Genomic DNA, 17,938 nt, shown 5'->3' with positions numbered 1-17,938 from the left:
TTATTATTAAAAATAGAGATTTTGCACCATTAGGAATAAAAGCGCAACAATTCAGTGTTATTCCATTTCTGTTATTGTAGTCCAAATAACTCCACTTCCATCAATTTGTGGTATTGTTCAATCACAATGCTCAACTTCAAATAAGATGTTCATTTGTTTTCGACAGGCAAGGAAACACGAGAAACTTTGTTTTCAAACACCTTCATAACCTTACTCTTGACTCACTCTTAGTTCATCTGTTCATTCTGAGCAAACTAGCTCCGTAACATGAATCTTAATTGCCTTTTCACAGAGTGTATAATGATTATAGAACCATCAATCATCGATAACCTCTTCAGTTGTCAAACACATTTTACATTAGCATCAAGCCTTTCTCATCCATTCCAGTATTTAAAAGCTTTTAATACGGTCACTTATTGCTTCTAGGTTAGTTTATTGTCTCTTGTCATTTTTAAAAAAGTATTGTGCTTTATAACATAGGAATTGAATCTCGATAATTTGTCTTGTGGTGGGAATATTTCTGATAACAGGACATCATTTGATTCTAAAATGGATGCCAAATTACCTGAGGCACATGCTTAATGGAGTAACCTTCCTGTCCTTCCTCCATTGACAATTTCCACTAATTCAAAACATTTAACCTTTGGTATAGCAGTCATTCCTTATAATACATCAAATTCATTATTTAAAGAAAAGGATGAAATCTTTGCCATTTTTATAGCTGTGCAGCAAAGATATTGGTCAGTCTCCCTTCACCTGAAGTAATCTATGAACTGGAAGGACATCATAATTCAGTATGCAGTTTAACTGACTATGCGGCAAGCTTTCACCATGTCAGATCTCCAAAGAGTATACTCATCATGTTGTCCCAGTTTTTAAATAGAAACCAAAGCTCCGAAAATCAATCAACATGTGGTGTTCAGAAAGAGAGATGTCAGACATTCGATGCTTTAAGCAAAGATAAACTATGACTCTGTTCTGCTTGCATAATTTACTCACCCTTTGGGCTTCCTTGTGCTCAACATTACTCAATAAATTATTTTTCAGCAAGCCATTGCATCCAGCTTTCCATTTGCAGCTAACGTGTGCTGGATCTGGCTGGAACAGAATTTTCAAAATGTTATCAGCTGTGTAATGAATTACCTTGCTGGTGATTAAAAACGCACATAAATTCAATACATCTAAGCATTTAATGCAGCTTCTCCCAAGAATGCAGGAGAGCAATGCATGACTATACCGGCATTTAGCCAAGTGAATCCAGCACACACCAAACAGCAAGTATCTCTCATCCTGGGATAACATATGGATCCCAGGAGGTAGTGGTCATGCCTAATGGTCTGGACAGTATATGGGTGCCACTGGAACACAAGTGATATAGAACAGAAATAGTTCATTCAGCCCATCAAGTCTGTTCCACTATTAATTTAGACAAACCTTTTGCTCTGTATCTTTTGCTGCCCTCACCTAACAAACATCTATCACCTCGAAAGTTTGGTCAACTCTGGAATCCTGGCACTTGTAAAACGTTCTGATTTTCCTACACTGAAAGTAACAAATGCGTTACCACTTGCAATCCAAGACTTTGTGACTTGCTGATGCAACTGTGGACAGTTGATAAATAATGCAACAAGAACCAGCACTTACATAGCATGACATTAGCCCATTTTTCCTGTACACTCAAGAACTGCTCTCCTCCGAATCTAAGAGCAGGATTATATGCGCCAAAGGAATTCTCTTTCTGCCTACCTTAGTCGCCATAAACAAATCAGCAGGCGTCAGGAATACAATTAGAAATACAAGCCTTGCAATGTAAACTCCAAAAGCACAAAATCAGACCTTGCCACAACAAAAATGCATGTACAAGTAAACCGCAATAAAGTGATATATTATGCAAAGAACAATAAAAAATTAACTTTCCAAGAAAAAATTAGACAAAATAGTAGTCACCTTTAAGAAGGCGACTCTCTTATGTCAGAGTTAACAGAGGCGCTGGCAGAAGATCAAAAACACGAGCATTATCCCAAGCACTCCACTGTGAATATAACAGGCGCAATTGTCAAATTGATAGATGGTACAATATGGTGCACAACTTCCATACTCGTAACAAATATACCCATTCTCTGACTCGATTGTCGGAGTAAAGGTGAAATACTCTTCATTTTTTGAATGGTTAAAAGGATTACTTCGGAGTTAATTCATTGACCCAGACGTAAAAGAGGAGAAATTATTTTGGGCCTGAAGTGAGAGAGCCTAGAGGTGATCACGAGATTGGGCCTCATGTCTCATCAACAGGTTTTTGGGTGAGCTGCAGGTATCAGGCGCTTCTCCACAGGCCCATTGAGTTTAGTAGGCCACAAATGAGTCCGAGTCAAAAGAAAACTTGTTTATTGCAAAGCAAATATATTTACAATATACATCAGATTCCAGCCAGGTCTGCTCTGTCGGCTGGATACCTGGCCGACTTTATACATATCTCAATCATGAACGGTCTCAGGCTCCCTGCCCCCCTGAGCGGGGGACCTCATATTCGGCAAGTCTCACGGGAGGCTGACTGCTCCAACCCCCATATGTCTTGTGCGGGTTGGAACTATTCGAAAAATGAATGTTGAACCACTGGCATCAGCCCTCTGGTATATTCAGAAAGTGGTAGGATGTGGAGGTGGGGGAAGATGGCATCAAAGAGGACTGCGGAGTCGGGACAAACATTCCTTCTTCCCCAACTCTAAAGAAAACATGTTTTTCAAAATTTCAATCTCACCCAAAGAATCCCGATGCCTGCCGTACTCTCTGGTCCATCAATAGACATTTGTCCCCTCATTAACATATGTATGTGGCTTAACAGCTGTTGGATGCCTAAAGCATGGTCGCAGTGAATTTAACATGGGGCCGAATGCCTACACCGATTAGGCACAGGCGCTCCCACTACTATTAATATTTATCTTGCACCTGAATAATGGGCACCACAATGTCAAAACGATACAGTTGTCACAGCCATTTCATTATGATGCAAACTCTGGCAGAAAGTGCTTAGTATTGTAAAGTTAAACAAATGAAAGGCCCTGCTGGGTTTAGAGTTCTGAAGCACATCATAGCACTGAACAAGTGCATCTGGAGGCCTATTAAGACTCTAACATTAGCTGTGCCACTCAAGCGTTTTAAGCCCATCACCCTGATCTGCATAAATGTTTACATCATACCAGCAGCTTTAAAAATCTGTTAAAAAGCCTTTCAGTTTGCAGACGATGGACAAGTAATTGCCGGAACAGTGATATATTGCCTAGTTCCATCTTCTCAGGTGCCTAACTATATCTTTGCGACATGTAGCTTCACAATACTAGCCTCATACTCCCTTCTTTTCTGACAGGTCATACTAGGCTATATCAATCCATCATGTCCGCACTGATATCTGAAGACAAGCATAACCAATGTTATTGTTAGAACTAGTCACGACCCACCAATTGACAAAAATATATTTAAACCAGGCATCACATTCACAATGTTTTACATCAGGAGAATACTGAATCTTAATGTATATCTAAAAACAATGAAGGTTGCTTCACAACACAATCATCAGTCAGCAGAGACAATTAACCAAAGAAGAAATTCTAGAAAATCGTTGCAAATTTAACAAGTAGACAAATATAGACCGGTAAAATAAGTACAAATAATATAATTCTTTAACATTTTTCAGTGAACAACATTACATATTATTGATAGTCATCTCCCATTGCTGAAGGCACTGAATGCTTAATTCCTCAGACGTGCCCATTTTTTAAAGGATAGTTCACTTAAAATTTATTATGTTCCCGCTATTTTGAATGCAAAGCAGATTAATCTTTTGCATCAATTTTCAGCAACAGTTTGCTGAGCTAACCTGCAACGAGGTTGAAGAAGTGAACTTGTGAAAGGTACATATACCCAGCCCAGATCACAAGAGGGATATTATTGGCACATCTCTGGCTCATGTTATATAGGTGGATATACTACAACCCGAATGGACTCAGAAGTAAGAAGCTGGTGGGTTAGATTGACACCCGAGAAGGTACCTATGGCAGAGTGAGGTTTGTAACACTTGATGACAGCTCCTGAAATAACACTGCAGATGAATGTCAGTCAAAATTTAAAAATAGATGGAACAGAAACAGTTATTCTCCCTTCCCACACCCCCACCAAGAAATGAAGAGAGACAGGAATTGATTTAGTGCGATTGGCAGCTGAGGAGAAGCAGCAGCAAGAGGCTGAAGGGAAGCAAAAGGAGATACTCGACGAAAGCAACGTGAATTCTAATTAAAACTTAAGCACCTCAAGACGGAAGGAGAACGAATAATATGAATTCAAGGCCAACAAGAAAGGGCAACAATGCCATTACAATGTGGTGGGAAGGAAAGATTATGCAGGATCAGAGAGCAAGATCAATCATGCTCTCAGCTCGTGTGAGAAAGGCACATCAGCAGCAAGGAAATGTGTCACAGAACACAGGTCCACCATGTTATTAAAATAAAAATTGATTCCAACTTTGTCGGAGGGGTATGATATTAATAGATTTATCCAAATATTTGAATTCGCAGAGTCATAAGGAGCAATTTAACCACCTCGTTGAGCCCAGCGCAGATCTTGGCCCGCCGGTTTAATAGTGAGAAAGGTCAAAATGGAGATTCGCGCTGGGCACGAAACAGTTTGCGATCTTACTGGCCTGCTCCCGATGGCGAGTTCTGGATCACGCACAAATATGGTGAGCATATCATTAATCCTCATTTACATTCATTTCCACCTCATTCGCAAGATTGAAGTCGAATTTAATGGCCTCCCAGGAATTAATAAACTCCCGAGCGAGAAATCACATGGGGGGTCACTTCGTACTCCTTTTTAAAAACATGAAGCTGGTTCAATGGCTGCTGAGGCGAACTGAGGAGGTGAGTAGACATTTCCATTGTCCGGCATGCAACTCAAGGGCACTGGAGCTCCTGCCCCAGAGCTTGGGGGATGGGGAGGACCCCTCAGTGGGGTTGGGCGTCGAGGAGGCTTATTGTCTGTGAGGCCTTCAAGCCATCTTTTTTTTTTTAAATTTAGATTACCCAATTATTTTTTCCAATTAAGGGGCAATTTAGTGTGGCCAATCTACCTACTCTGCACATTTTTGGGTTGTGCGGGCGAAACCCACGCAGACATGGGGAGAATGTGCAAACTCCACCCGGACAGTGACCCAGAGCCGGGATCGAACCTGGGATCTCAGCGCCGTGAGGCAGCTGTGCTAACCACTAGGCCACCGTGCTGCCGGTAGCCATCTTTAAATATTATGGATATCCATGACAAGGGCAACTACAGCAGCTGCTTGTCTGTCCTACCAAATACTTCCAGGACTGAGCCAATAAAAATAATAATCTGGAGTGTCACAAGTAGGCTTACATTAGCACAGCAATGAAGTTACTGTGAAAATCCCCTAGTCGCCACATCCGGCGCCAGTTTGGGTACACTGAGGGGGAATTCAAAATGTCCAATTTACCTAATAGCACGTCTTCCGGGACTTGTGGAAGGAAACCAGAGCACCCGGAGGAAACCCACGCAGACATGGGGAGATCGTGCAGACTCCCCACAGACAGTGACCTAAGCCGGGAATCGAACCTGGGACCCAGGAGCTGTGAAGCAACAGTGTTACCTACCCACAGTGCTACCATGATATTGTGGATATCCATAACAAGGGCAACTACAGTTGCTGCCTGTCTGTCCTACCAAATACTTCCAGGACAGAGCCCTGCTCTTTGTTAAATTCTGAAGATCACCTTAACTCCCTTTGACTGTGAGCAGCCTCTAGCTTCACAGAAGGCTATTGCTATGAGGAATTGGCTTTGTTAGTTGTGAGAGCACTTCACAGCTGCAGGTTGTGTGTGCTGCTTGCTCCTTCTGGTGGCTGCTGTTGCAGTTTTTGGGCCTTGGAAAACTGCGTTCAGGGAGACGTACGAGTCCAGAAGGCAATCCGGTTTGAAGCAAGAAGACAGTGTAACCTGATGTGCGACATTGTTCAAAATGGGCGATCTGCTAACGCCATTGAAGAAATGCTTTTGCAGATTGCTGACACTTTTATTGTTGGTACAGAGAGTATTGTATGTAACTGGCACACAACCACGGGTTAAACACGCTGGAAGTCAAGGTTGTTCAGCTGCACCTTGAGCGCCAGTGAAATATGTGGATGCCTGGATTTGGTTCAAGTGAGATTGGACCCTGTGGGAAGGCTTGCACAGCTGCTGCTCCTGGACGGGGAATGGCTCTGATACATGGAACAAGTCACGCATTGATGTACAGATCATTTCTATGACAGAATTCCGGACATGATAACACAGTCTCAGGTTGATTATCCATTTCTGTTAAGGAACTGCTGCAGTGTTGTTTTTTGTGTGAAAATTAGCTGATTTAGCTTTGTATTTGTACCAATATGGAAAGTCAACTTTCCTTGTTGTTTAATGGTTTGTGTAATATGTGGAATGTTATGTAATTTATTTTCAAATCTTTGTTACTGTTGACCGTTTAATAAACAAACTATTTTGAATTGATGCTGCAGGTTGCGTTTGCTTCCTGCTGCTGCTTGTGTCTGAAAATGCCTGGAGGCTGCTGTTGCTGTTTCCTTGAGTAAGGAAAGGGCGGATGGGAAGATGACCTGCTGCCAGGGCTGGTGTAGGAGGAGTGGAGTTCTTTCTCTCTACTGACATGCTCTGTGTCAGTATGAGTTTCCACTGCTGAGGAGTCTACTGCTGGGAGCTGCAGAAGGAAGAGAGGGATTGATTGATCCAAATGAACATCTTGATGAAGGTATTGAAGAAATGCTTTTGCAAATTGCTGGTGAGATTTCTGTAAGTGTGGTGAGTGTTGCATGTTGACGAGCACGCCATCGCGAGTCAAACACACTGGATGTCGAGGCTGTTTTACTGCACGATGAATGCCATTGGAACATGTGGATACCAAGCTTTGGTTCTGATAAAATTAGGCCGTATAAGAAGGCCTGTAGAACTGAGGGTCATGGCAGAGACTGATACGTAAAATGACAAAATGGCAAGAATCCTCCATTTTGTTGAGGACCTGCGAGGGGAGATAAAGTGTGTTTGTGTTTGGTTTTCTTTATACATATGAACTGTTGCATCTTTGTGTTTGTACTAATATTCTGTAGCGAAAAGGTACTTTTGTGTATGTGGCACGGTGTCTTTTCATTGTTGATTAACGGTTGGTGTGATACATGGACTATTAAGTCAGTGTTCCTCAAACTTTGTTTCAGGGGACTCAACCCGGCCGACCTTCGCGACCCAAGCTGGCCGACCTTTTCCACCCACGCCGGCCGACCTTCGACCCACGCCGGCCGACCTGCACGACCCTCGCTGGCCGACCTACGCGAACCACCGTTTTCTCTTATCTTGTTTGTTGCTGACAAAAATACAAAAATGGAGGAAATGGTTTTGGGTCCCTTTTGCCCCAATGGTTCCTTTGTCCCTTTGGCCCCCCCAAACTTGAAAACAAAAGGCTGTGACCATTTTGTAAAAAATGCGGCTGCACTGCGCATGCGCACCAATGATCGGGCATGCATGCACAGTGCGGACGAATTTTCTTTACCGGTTCCTGTCCATTTTGAAGGTTGCATTGCAGCCGGCATTATTAAAAGCCGGCTGTTGAGTGTGCATTTGCGCGATCGAGAGTGCTGCGACGGATGGCTCCGCAACCCTCTCGACACCCGCCCGCGACCCGCCTGCGGGTCATGCCCCCGAGTTTGACAATGCCTGTATTAAGTGGTGCTGAGGAGCAAGCACGAAGATTGGATCTGGGGAAGGTGGCAGGGTGGCAGTCAAGTGATTTGTGGGGGAGGGCAGGTGGAACTGATGCCAGGAGAGAGATGGTAACTTACCTTGCAGCTTGGTGGAGGTCGTTGGTCTTCTTCCAACATTGTACAGTGGCCCTCCTCGTCATGCTGCCAGAACTGACAGCCACTGCCACTGTCTCCCAGGCGGTGACCCTGCTGCTGGTCCTCCGACCCCCTCAGGGGAACAGGTTACCCCGTCTTGCACCGACAGCGTCGAGAAGCCTGGCCAGGTTGGCATCCCCAAAGTGAGGTGCAGGTTTGCACGCTGCCATGCTTGTGTGTTGATAGGGAGTAAGTGGAGAGGAAGCGTTTAAAATTAGCTCCTCCTCATTAGCGGCATGATGCGGAGGCGTGAGTTGGCGAATCAGATGGTGAGACAGCGAGTAATGGCAAGGTGTTCATGGGGGCTCAATTCCGGCACTAAGTGCCAACTCGGCTGTTGAAAAACACCCGCCCAAAAAGACAGTTCGAAATTTTTCTATTGAGTTGCACTCATTGAATCACCACAGTGCAGAAGGAGGCCATTCAGCCCATTTTATCTGCACCAGCCCTCTGAAAGAGCACCCTACCTAGGAAAATTCCCCAAACCTATCCCTGTAACCCCACTTAATCTTTGGACACTAAGGGTCAATTTAGCATGGCCAATCCACCTAACCTGCACATCTTTAGACTGTGGGAGGAAACCTGAGCACCCGGAGAAAACCCATGCAGACACGGGGAGAATGTGCAAAATTTACACAGACCGTCACCAGGTCCCTGGCACTGTGAGGCAGCAGTGTTCACCACCATTCCGCCGTCCGGCTTTCTTGTCACCACAAGAAGGACAAAATACAAATGGACCAGTTGGCTTGAGGCATCACTACACATAAATAGAATGGGATTTCCTTGCACCGATTGTTCTTTCATGATTGTACATGGTGGTTGTGTACATGGTGGTCTAGTGCAGGATTTGTGCGATGTAAAGTGAAAAGTTGCCCACTTTTGGATGAACAGAAAGATACCCATGGCCCGAGTTTTGTTAAGAGCATTTGCTCACATGGGGACAGAGGAAGAACTGCAGTTTCCCCGGCACACCAAGTAAAGAGCACATGGTCATTGCAGGTAAGGCACAGACCTGCTGAGGAGGAGAAGGGACAGATGCCACATTTCAGTCTTTTTTGATGACCTGCCAACGGAAAGGATTTGTAAATATAGTTCCAAAACAATGTATGTAAAAGCAAAGTATTGCATACAAGTTTGAAAAGAGGTCTGTGTGACAGGTAGTTAATAAGCTGCTTCCTCATTAACTGGAAATAATAAAAACAATCTGTTAGCTTGTTCAGGTAATTGAAAACCACCTCACATTCACTGCATTTGATCTCTTTTAACGGCTGTGAATAGCAAAAGATGGCAAAGGCAGGAACAAAAACAAGCTAGGTTATTGAAACAGGCCAGTGCAGAGTCAGGGTTTATGAAACTGAAAGCTCTAAAGCAGCGATGCCTGGGGAACAAGCTAAAAAGAAGGATGCATTGTGAGTGAAGTTACAAAGATAACAAGCAGAAAATTCTGGATAAACTCAGCAGGTCTGGCAGCATCTGTGGAGAGAAATACAGTTAATGTTTTGAGTCTAAATGACCCTTCTACAGAACTGCAGAGAGGTAGAAAAGTAAAGGTTTATGTAGTGGAAAGGTGGCGGAGGAGGTGGAGCAGAATGGAAGAACAGGGATAGGTCAGGGCAAAGGAGATATTGACCCTGTGGAAGACAAGGTCAACATGATAAAGGAGCCATTTGCTCTTACAAACACAACTGAACTCAAATCGTTTTGGGGGATTGTAAACTGCTATGGATGTTTTTTTAACCAAACGTATTGACAATATTGGCCCCTTTGCATATTCTGCAAAAGAAACATCATCATTAATCTTGGAAGGCTACCCAGGAGGAAGTTTTCTACAGAGTGAAGCAATTACTGCATTCCTCAAAACTGTTAGTACATTTCGACTCATTAAATGAACTGATATTGACCTGCGTGCCTCTCCATATGGTGTTGGTGCCATGTTGTCCCACGAGATGGACAACGATAGGGCTTGTGCCGAGAACCCTCTCAGAGGCCTAAAAAGATTACTCATAAATCAAGAAGGAAGGACTATTAATAATCTTTGGTGTCACGAAATTCTACCAGTACCTAAGCTGGCACGGCGGCGCAGTGGTTCGGACCCGGGTTCAATCCCATCCCCGGGTCACTGTCCGTGTGGAGTTTGCACATTCTCCCCGTGTCTACATGGGTCTCACCCCCACAACCCAAAGCCGTGCAGGGTAGGTGGATTGGCTACGTTAAATTGCCCCTTCATTGGAAAAAGAAAAGAATTGGGCACTTTAAAAATAAAAAATTCCACCAGTACCTACATGGTAGACACGTCACCCTCCTTTCTGTCCACAAACTGCTCTTGGGTCTCTTCAAAGAGGACAAACTGTCGCACTGATCACCTCAGCAAGAATTCAACGATAGGTGTTAATTCTGTCTGGCAGTGAATATACTTTTAAATTTCGTCCTGGGACACACGTTGCAAATGCAGATGCCCTTCACCACCTACTCTTGCAAGAAAGTGTCACATGTACTCCAGTACCACAAGAAATTATCATGGCATTACAGTCTGTCGACATATTGCCTGACTCAGAAAAGCAGATCAGAAACTGGACCAATCTCGATCCCCTTCTCTCCAAAATGAGCGACAAAATACTTATAGAATGGGTAAATGAGCCAGTTTCAGAGTAAATGAAACTATTCTTTACCCCCACAAATTAATTGAGTTGTCAGATGGCATCATACTCTAGGGAGCAAGATTAGTCATTTCTGTATCAGGCAGAGAGATGCTCCTAACTGGACTACTCGGCACTCATCCTGGCATCTCTAAGGTGCTTGCCAGGAGTTAAGTGTGGTGGCCCGGTTATCGATGCTGATATCGAGAAGCTTGCCAAGCACTGTCAACAGCCTGCTACAGCCTCAATGCGCCCTTGGGAATGACCTGGCCGGCCATGGGTATGAATTCATATCAATTATGTTGGTCCATTCCTGGAACAGTGTTTTTGCTCGTGATTAATGCACCCTCTAAATGGATGGACATTTTTGAGGTGAAGTCACCCACATCGCTTGCTACCATCAAAAGCTTATGCCAATGCTTTTCACCTCACGGATTACCTGAAGTCATTATCAGACAATAATGGAACTGTAGTCACAAGTGCTGAGTTCCAAAACTTCACTGCTCTAAACAGTATTAAACACATTAGAACTGCAGCTTACTGCTCAGCATCAAATGGACTAGCCGAGAGAGCCGTGTAAACTTTCAATTCTGGTCTGAAGAACCTGTCAGGAGGAACTTGGGAGACCAAAATCCCACGATTCCTCCACAGCTACTATACCCACTCTACATGTAACTATGGGACTTCCAATCGCAGAACTGCTAAGGAGATGCCATCTCAGAACGGGTCTGAGCTTCGTGTTTCCAAATTTGCCAGGGAGGGTAGGAGGCAGCCAAAGTAATCAGAAAACAAATCATGATTCGCATGATACAGCACGATCATTCATGGTAAATGAAGCCGTACACGTAAGAAACTTCAATAGTTCAAAATTATTGTCTCTTATACCGAACCCTATTCATCCCAAATGAACGTGGTGGGATGGATCGTTCATAAACACGTGGATCACTTGAGGAGTAGAGAGGTGCTCCAGCAGTCAGTGTTGCCATCAAGAAATGTTTTCGAACCTTTGAGCACTGTAGTACCTGATCGACCTGTTAACGACATAACTGGTGTCTCGTGGAAACAAGTAGTGATGAATCGCCTGCGCCAGAAGAGCGACCCGTTGTTGCACTTCCTGTTAACGCCAATCTTGTGGAAGCATCTCAGACAACACAATCACACTGCTCTGCAAGGAACAGAAAACCCCCTCAATCACTTGATTCATAATTGTCCAACTCATGTGCATAATGTTTAGTTAATATTTAAGGCGGAGTGAATTGGTTATTGAAGATTGTATAAAGGACTTGAAAGGGGATGGATGTGGTGATTGTCACTTTCAGGGCAACACAGCAAAATTAGGGTCACATGGCCTGTGTGACCAATCAGGACTTAGAATGTGGAATCATCCGTGGTGAGAATGGATCTTGGGTAGAGATATTTTGGGAGCTAGCTATAGCCATGCAGCTGCTGTTCAATTCTTCTTAATAAATACCTTTTGTGTTCCCTAGTGAAGTCTGTGAAAGTGCATCATTACAGAGGAGTAGGCTTCTTCAGTCCTGAGCCTGCTCTGCATTCAGTAAGATTATGATTAATATGATAGTGGCCTCAGCTTCACTTTCCTTCCTGCCCTCTATAATCGTGGACTTACTTGTGCATCAAAAATCTGTCAAACTCAGCCTTGTATATATTCAGTGACACAGTCTCCACTGGTCTCTGGGGTAAAGAATTCCAAACTTTAACAAGCCGTTGAGAGAAGAAATCTCTGCTCATCTTTGTCTTAAATGGAAAACCCTTCTGGCTGTCATACATGGACCATAGGGAGCAATTCCACAGTGGTTAGGCATACATAAAAGTAATAGGTATAGTTTTTACTTTTCATTTGTAGACTTCAACCAGCCGCTGTGCAACATCCATGGTTTATAGAGAAAAACTATTGCACAAGATGGTAAGCTAATTATGAAGAAACAGGAAGTGGTCAGGGACAACAATAGAGACTTCCTCCATAAGGTCCCATTACATTGTTCAAACATTCCACCGTGCATTGTTACAGTCCGATGTCCAAATAGTGGAAAGTTGAAATTAAGGCTGCTGCAATTGATTACCTCTTATTGTCTCGCGTGGGATAATAATATCCCAATTTTAATTCTCAGCAAGTGGGTGAGACGAGTTACAAGTTTGGCCAATGTCTCCAAGATTAATTTACTGAAATATTAAGTGGAATCTTCTGGTCAGGAGGATAAGTTGGGGGCCGTGAGGGGTGAGAGTGATTTCTGCTTGGGATCAGGACAGATGGCCACGCGATGATCTTGCCCTGGTGAGCTCATCAGATATGCAGGCGCGAGGGGCACGGCAAATTTTGTGGTAGAGGTGGGCAGGAAGTCAACATCCCCACCGCTCCCTCCTCAGCTGTACCATAACCAGTATAAGTTACCCGGAGATCTGTGAACAAATTGCAGGAATCCATCTAGTCAGCATATTCTTTGAAATTGTCCTCTGACCCTGAGCATTTCAGCCATTGGGGAAGCCCTGTAGCTTACATCGGTCTACCTCCCCCCCTCCCCCCCCCCCCCCCCCCCCCACCCCCTCCCCCCCACGCCTACTGCCTTGGTCATCTTGAGTTGCCTTTCAGCATAGATTTTATTGCAGTCCCACATCTTACTGGGATCTCATTGTTTTTAGGCCTATGTGTCTGAAAACTCATCATTTGGCCTTCACCATAGAGAGGAGAACACACTCGAGCATGGTTCTCATGCAGTTGACGAATGATATATGAGCTGTCCCTTCAGTCAGCCATTTGTGCTCACTTTTCACATGTTGTGAAGAAGGGCCTTGAGAAACTGTTGCCTGTAACCTTCCAGACATCCTCGAACACCTGCTCCCTCTGTCACCCACCAACCTCTAATCATCACCCTTGACCCACACCATGGCGTTGGCGGAAGAGACCCCCTCCCCTGTGCATGCGCCCGTATGTCATCAGCTACTGACGCTCTGGCGCATGAGCGGACTTACGCCGGCCGGCGAAATGGGAACCACTCCGGCGCGGGCCTAGCCCCTCAATGTGAGGGCTTGGCCCCTAAAGTTGCAGAGAATTCCTAAAGGTGCGGAGAATTCCGCACTTTTGGGGCGGCCCGACGCAGGAGTGGTTCAAGCCACTCCGATACGCCAGGATTCCCGCCCCGCCGGGTAGAGGAGAATCCCAGCCCTGGTCTTCAGAAAAAGTTTACAATAAGTGTGCAGTAAAATAAAAACAATGCCAAGATTTTCAGATTCAGAGGTGCCACCAGTAACCTCAAAGAAAGTATTCCTGCAATCTCTGTGGTGAGACCCTTCACTCCCTCAGCATCCAACTCATTAAAGTGTTGTTTAATAGTGATGTCATCGAACTGTTCAAGATTAAAAACTTTTCGCAGAAATACAACTGGGAAATGAAAATCACGTGAACTCAAATCTCTTTTTAAAACTTTGAACAAAGTAAAGATTGGGACAACAGAAGGTTAGTTCGAAGCAGAAATATTACGACCAAAATATTTTAAAAATCTAGTTTAAAACAACCTAGTAATTCGTCGTAACCTATTTAACAACATTCTGCCTTTTTTTTTTCAGGCGCCGGATTGGGTAATCCCTCAGTTTGATGTTAATAATCTAGCCATGCCTCACTGAACAGGGAATAAATTTTTATGGGGTCTCTGACAATTATCTTCAGGAGGAAAATTGGGAAGTGCTCGCCAGAGACCAACTGATGCCCTCAATTGTTGACTTGCTTGTTTTGGGGAGTTGTCAGTGGTGTGGAGTGGAGGGGTGATGGTGGTGGTCGGGAATGATCGTGCAGCCTGGGGTGGAGCATGGGTGTCATAAGAACAAGGAGTAGGAGTGGGCAATTCAGCCCCTGCAGCCCGCTCTGCCATTCAATTAGATCCTGGTTGATCTCCTCCTGGCCTCAACTCCACTTTCCTGCCCATTACTAATTAAAAATTTGTCTCTCTCCACCTTAAATTTACTCAAACACCCTGCATCCATCACATTCTGGGGTGGTGAATTCCACAGATTCACGACCCTTTGAGAGAAGTAATTACTCCTCATCTCTGTTTTAACTTTGCTCCCCTTTAACTTAAAACTGCCACCCACCGCAACTTCAGGATTCATAGATTTCTCAGCTCTTACACTGACTCCTGCAATCAAATCCGGAGGGGGACTGATGGTGAAAGCTGACAGTTCGCCAAAATCCCCGCAAATTCCAGAAAACATATCACTGTGTCGGAAAATCATCATAGATGAAATTCATCAGCAAAAGAAAACTGAAAAATTTAGTAGCAAGGAGCCTCTCAAGTTCAACCTTTTGCTCATTAAAGATGAATACTTTGCTACTCCTCCCAGCCAATACACATTGCAACACCTGTCCAGCAGGTGGAGCTAAACCTTCATCTCCTTCATCTCCATTTTCTTACACGACGATACCCTTCAATGTTTGCGGACTATTATCTATCTTGCTTATTTTGTTATACAGACTAATATGACAGCTTTTTCAAAGAGCTAGCACAGGCACAATGGGCTGAACAGTCTCCTGTGATGCGACATAATTTTATGATTGTTATCAATGAAAAAATAAGGGCAGCACGGTGGCCTAGTGGTTAGCACAACCGCCTCACGCGCTGAGGTCCCAGGTTCGATCCCGGCTCTGGGTCATTGTCCGTGTGGAGTTTGCACATTCTCCCCTTGTCTGCGTGGGTTTCGCCCCCACAACCCAAAAATGTGCAGAGTAGGTGGATTGGCCACGCTAAATTGCCCCTTAATAGAAAAAATAATTGGGTAATCTAAATTTTAAAAAAAATCAATGAAAAAATACATTTGGCATGATCTGGCGGCCGCATGGTGTCCGAACCAGGGTACGATGTGGCCAGTAGATGCTGGGAGAGGGCCTTCTCTGGGCTTCTGGGTAGCCATTATGCTTCGCAAGAACTAACCAGTGATCTGGATCCTGCCAACAATGGGTGGATTCAGCCTAACAGGGCACGATCTTCCCAAAAGGGAACAAAGTCCTCGAGGGAGTGCCTTTAGCCACGTATTTCCCTCAGTGCCGAGAAACACATGGTTATTCAACGCGACTGGCTTTAAATAAAGGGACTAACGGGGAACGCGTAGCCAAGGCCAGTTATAACCCCGTTTTTTACAATGCGAAGCTCCGCTCACTCCTCTAAATGGAGTCCCAAACCCTGATCTCCTCCCAGCCCAAACACAACATGGGAGGGTCCCCTGGGCCCCCAACACCCAAAGCTCAAAACTTTGACAAAGGATTATATGGACTTGAAACTTTAGCTCTTTTCTCTCCCTGCAGATGCTGCCAGACCTGCTTAGATTTTCCAGCATTTTCTTATTGGTAGCATAGCCAGGATGCCCATGTGGCACTGGCAGGCAGTGCCAGAGCACCACCCTGATCAAAGGGCATGCAGCTGGGGGCCTCCAATCCCCTTGGTGACCTCCACGACTGCCGTTCCATCTGGTCCTCAAACGGTGCTCGCCCGAGATCCCGAGTTCAAGGGAATCCCAAAGCCTCACCCGGCAGTGGGGTTTCCCAGATTTCAACAGCCATGCTGTGCCGCGGCGAGAAGCTTTTTCAGTGCAGCATGACAGGAGGATAGCGTCACAGGGTGAAGTCAACGTCGAAGCTGACTTGCCTCTGCCTTCGCCGGATCAAATGGCCACCTGGCATCGAAAGGCCTCGCCAAGGAGACCCCAGCCAGGCTCCGTTCACCACTTGCCTCCTCAGTGCAGGAAATGTGTTTCAGTGTGACCTTGGCGGGACGTTCCACGCCAGGGCAAAAAACAGGACAGAGTGCTGATAGATAGCAGGGTCATTCCCGGTGCTACAAGCGTCAGGAACCACCCCGCTAATCCTGCCCAAACAGGAAATCGGTTTTATTTTGGTTAGATTGCGCCTAAATTAATTCGGAGTCCTCTCATGAAAGATTTGAAGTTATTTGTTTCCTTAACTTTTCCAAAGCAGCAATTCAGATTTGAAGAGGTATCCAAATCATAATGCACAATCACTACCTTAGTCGTCATGTAGCTTTCAACTTCTTAGCTGTCAATGCTGTCTTTCTTTAACGACAACAAGCATGTTATGAGTGTGTGTGTATCAGATCAGAGCAGGTGTATGCAGAGCCCAGAAAGCAAAAAAATGGAAAAGAATCTACCAAGTTCTAACACATCCAAGACATTCCAATGTTAGATCGTGTAATGGGAGGATACCACTTAGCGCTTTCAGTACCTGGCCTTTTGCAACTTTTCCCAGTAAATGTAAATCACCAAGTTAATGATGTTTCATCAGTTTTTTGTACCCTGAGCAGTCCATTTTGCCAAGCCATAGAACAGATTTTGATTGGAATATGTACCGAAAATGTTTGTAAATGTTTTCTGATCCCTGGTTACGGCACTCCTGCCGCTCCCGCCGGCACGGTACTCCACCAGCCCCATAGTGGTGGCGACTTTGCGGATCTGGGGCCAATGGAGAAGGCACGTAGAGGGAATGGGAGCATCAGTTTGGTCCCCAATTTGCGACAATCAGCGGCTTGCCCCGGGGAATATGGACGGTGGGTTCCGAGCATGGCGGAGGGCTGGGATTGAGAGGATGGGGGATTTGTTCTTGGAAGGGAGCTTGCTGAGCATGAGGGCATTAGAGGAGAAAATTGGGCTGGCAAGAGGGAATGAGTTTAGGTACCTGCAGGTGCAGGACTTTCTACACAGACAGATTCCGTCCTTCCAACGCCTGCCACTCAGGGGGATCCAGGACAGGGTAGTGTGCAGTGGATGGGTGGGGGAGGGGAGGTTCTCGGATATATATAAAGAACTTATGGGAGCGGAGGAGTCACAGACCGAGGAGCTGAAGCTTAAGTGGGAAGAGGAGCTCGGAGGTGAGGTAGAAGAGGGCTTATGGGTGGAGGAGTTGAGCAGGGTGACCGCAACATGCGCTAGACTCAGCCTGATTCAATTTAAGGTCGTCCGCCCACATGACAGTGGCCCGGATGAGTAAATTTTTCGGATTGGAGGACAGGTGCGCCAGATGTTTGGGAGGGCCGGCGAACCCTGTCCACATGTTTTGGGCATGTCCAAAACTCAGGGGGTACCGGCAGGGGCTCGCGGATGTTATGTCCCGGGCACTGAAAACAGGGGTGGTGATGAGTCCAGAGGCGGCTATTTTTGGGGTTTCCGAGGACCCGGGAGTCCAGGGGGAGAGAGAGGCTGACATTTTGGCCTTTGCTACCCTGGTAGCCCAGCGACGAATTCTGCTGGCATGGAGGGACTCAAAACCTCCGAAGTCGGAGGCCTGGATATCAGATATGGTGAGCTTTCTTGGTCTGGAGAAGATTAGGTTCGCTTTGAGAGG

The sequence above is a fragment of the Scyliorhinus canicula genome, chromosome 15, assembly GCF_902713615.1.
Source record: "Scyliorhinus canicula chromosome 15, sScyCan1.1, whole genome shotgun sequence".
In the NCBI taxonomy this organism is placed as follows: domain Eukaryota; kingdom Metazoa; phylum Chordata; class Chondrichthyes; order Carcharhiniformes; family Scyliorhinidae; genus Scyliorhinus; species Scyliorhinus canicula.
This window is presented reverse-complemented; position numbering follows the sequence as displayed.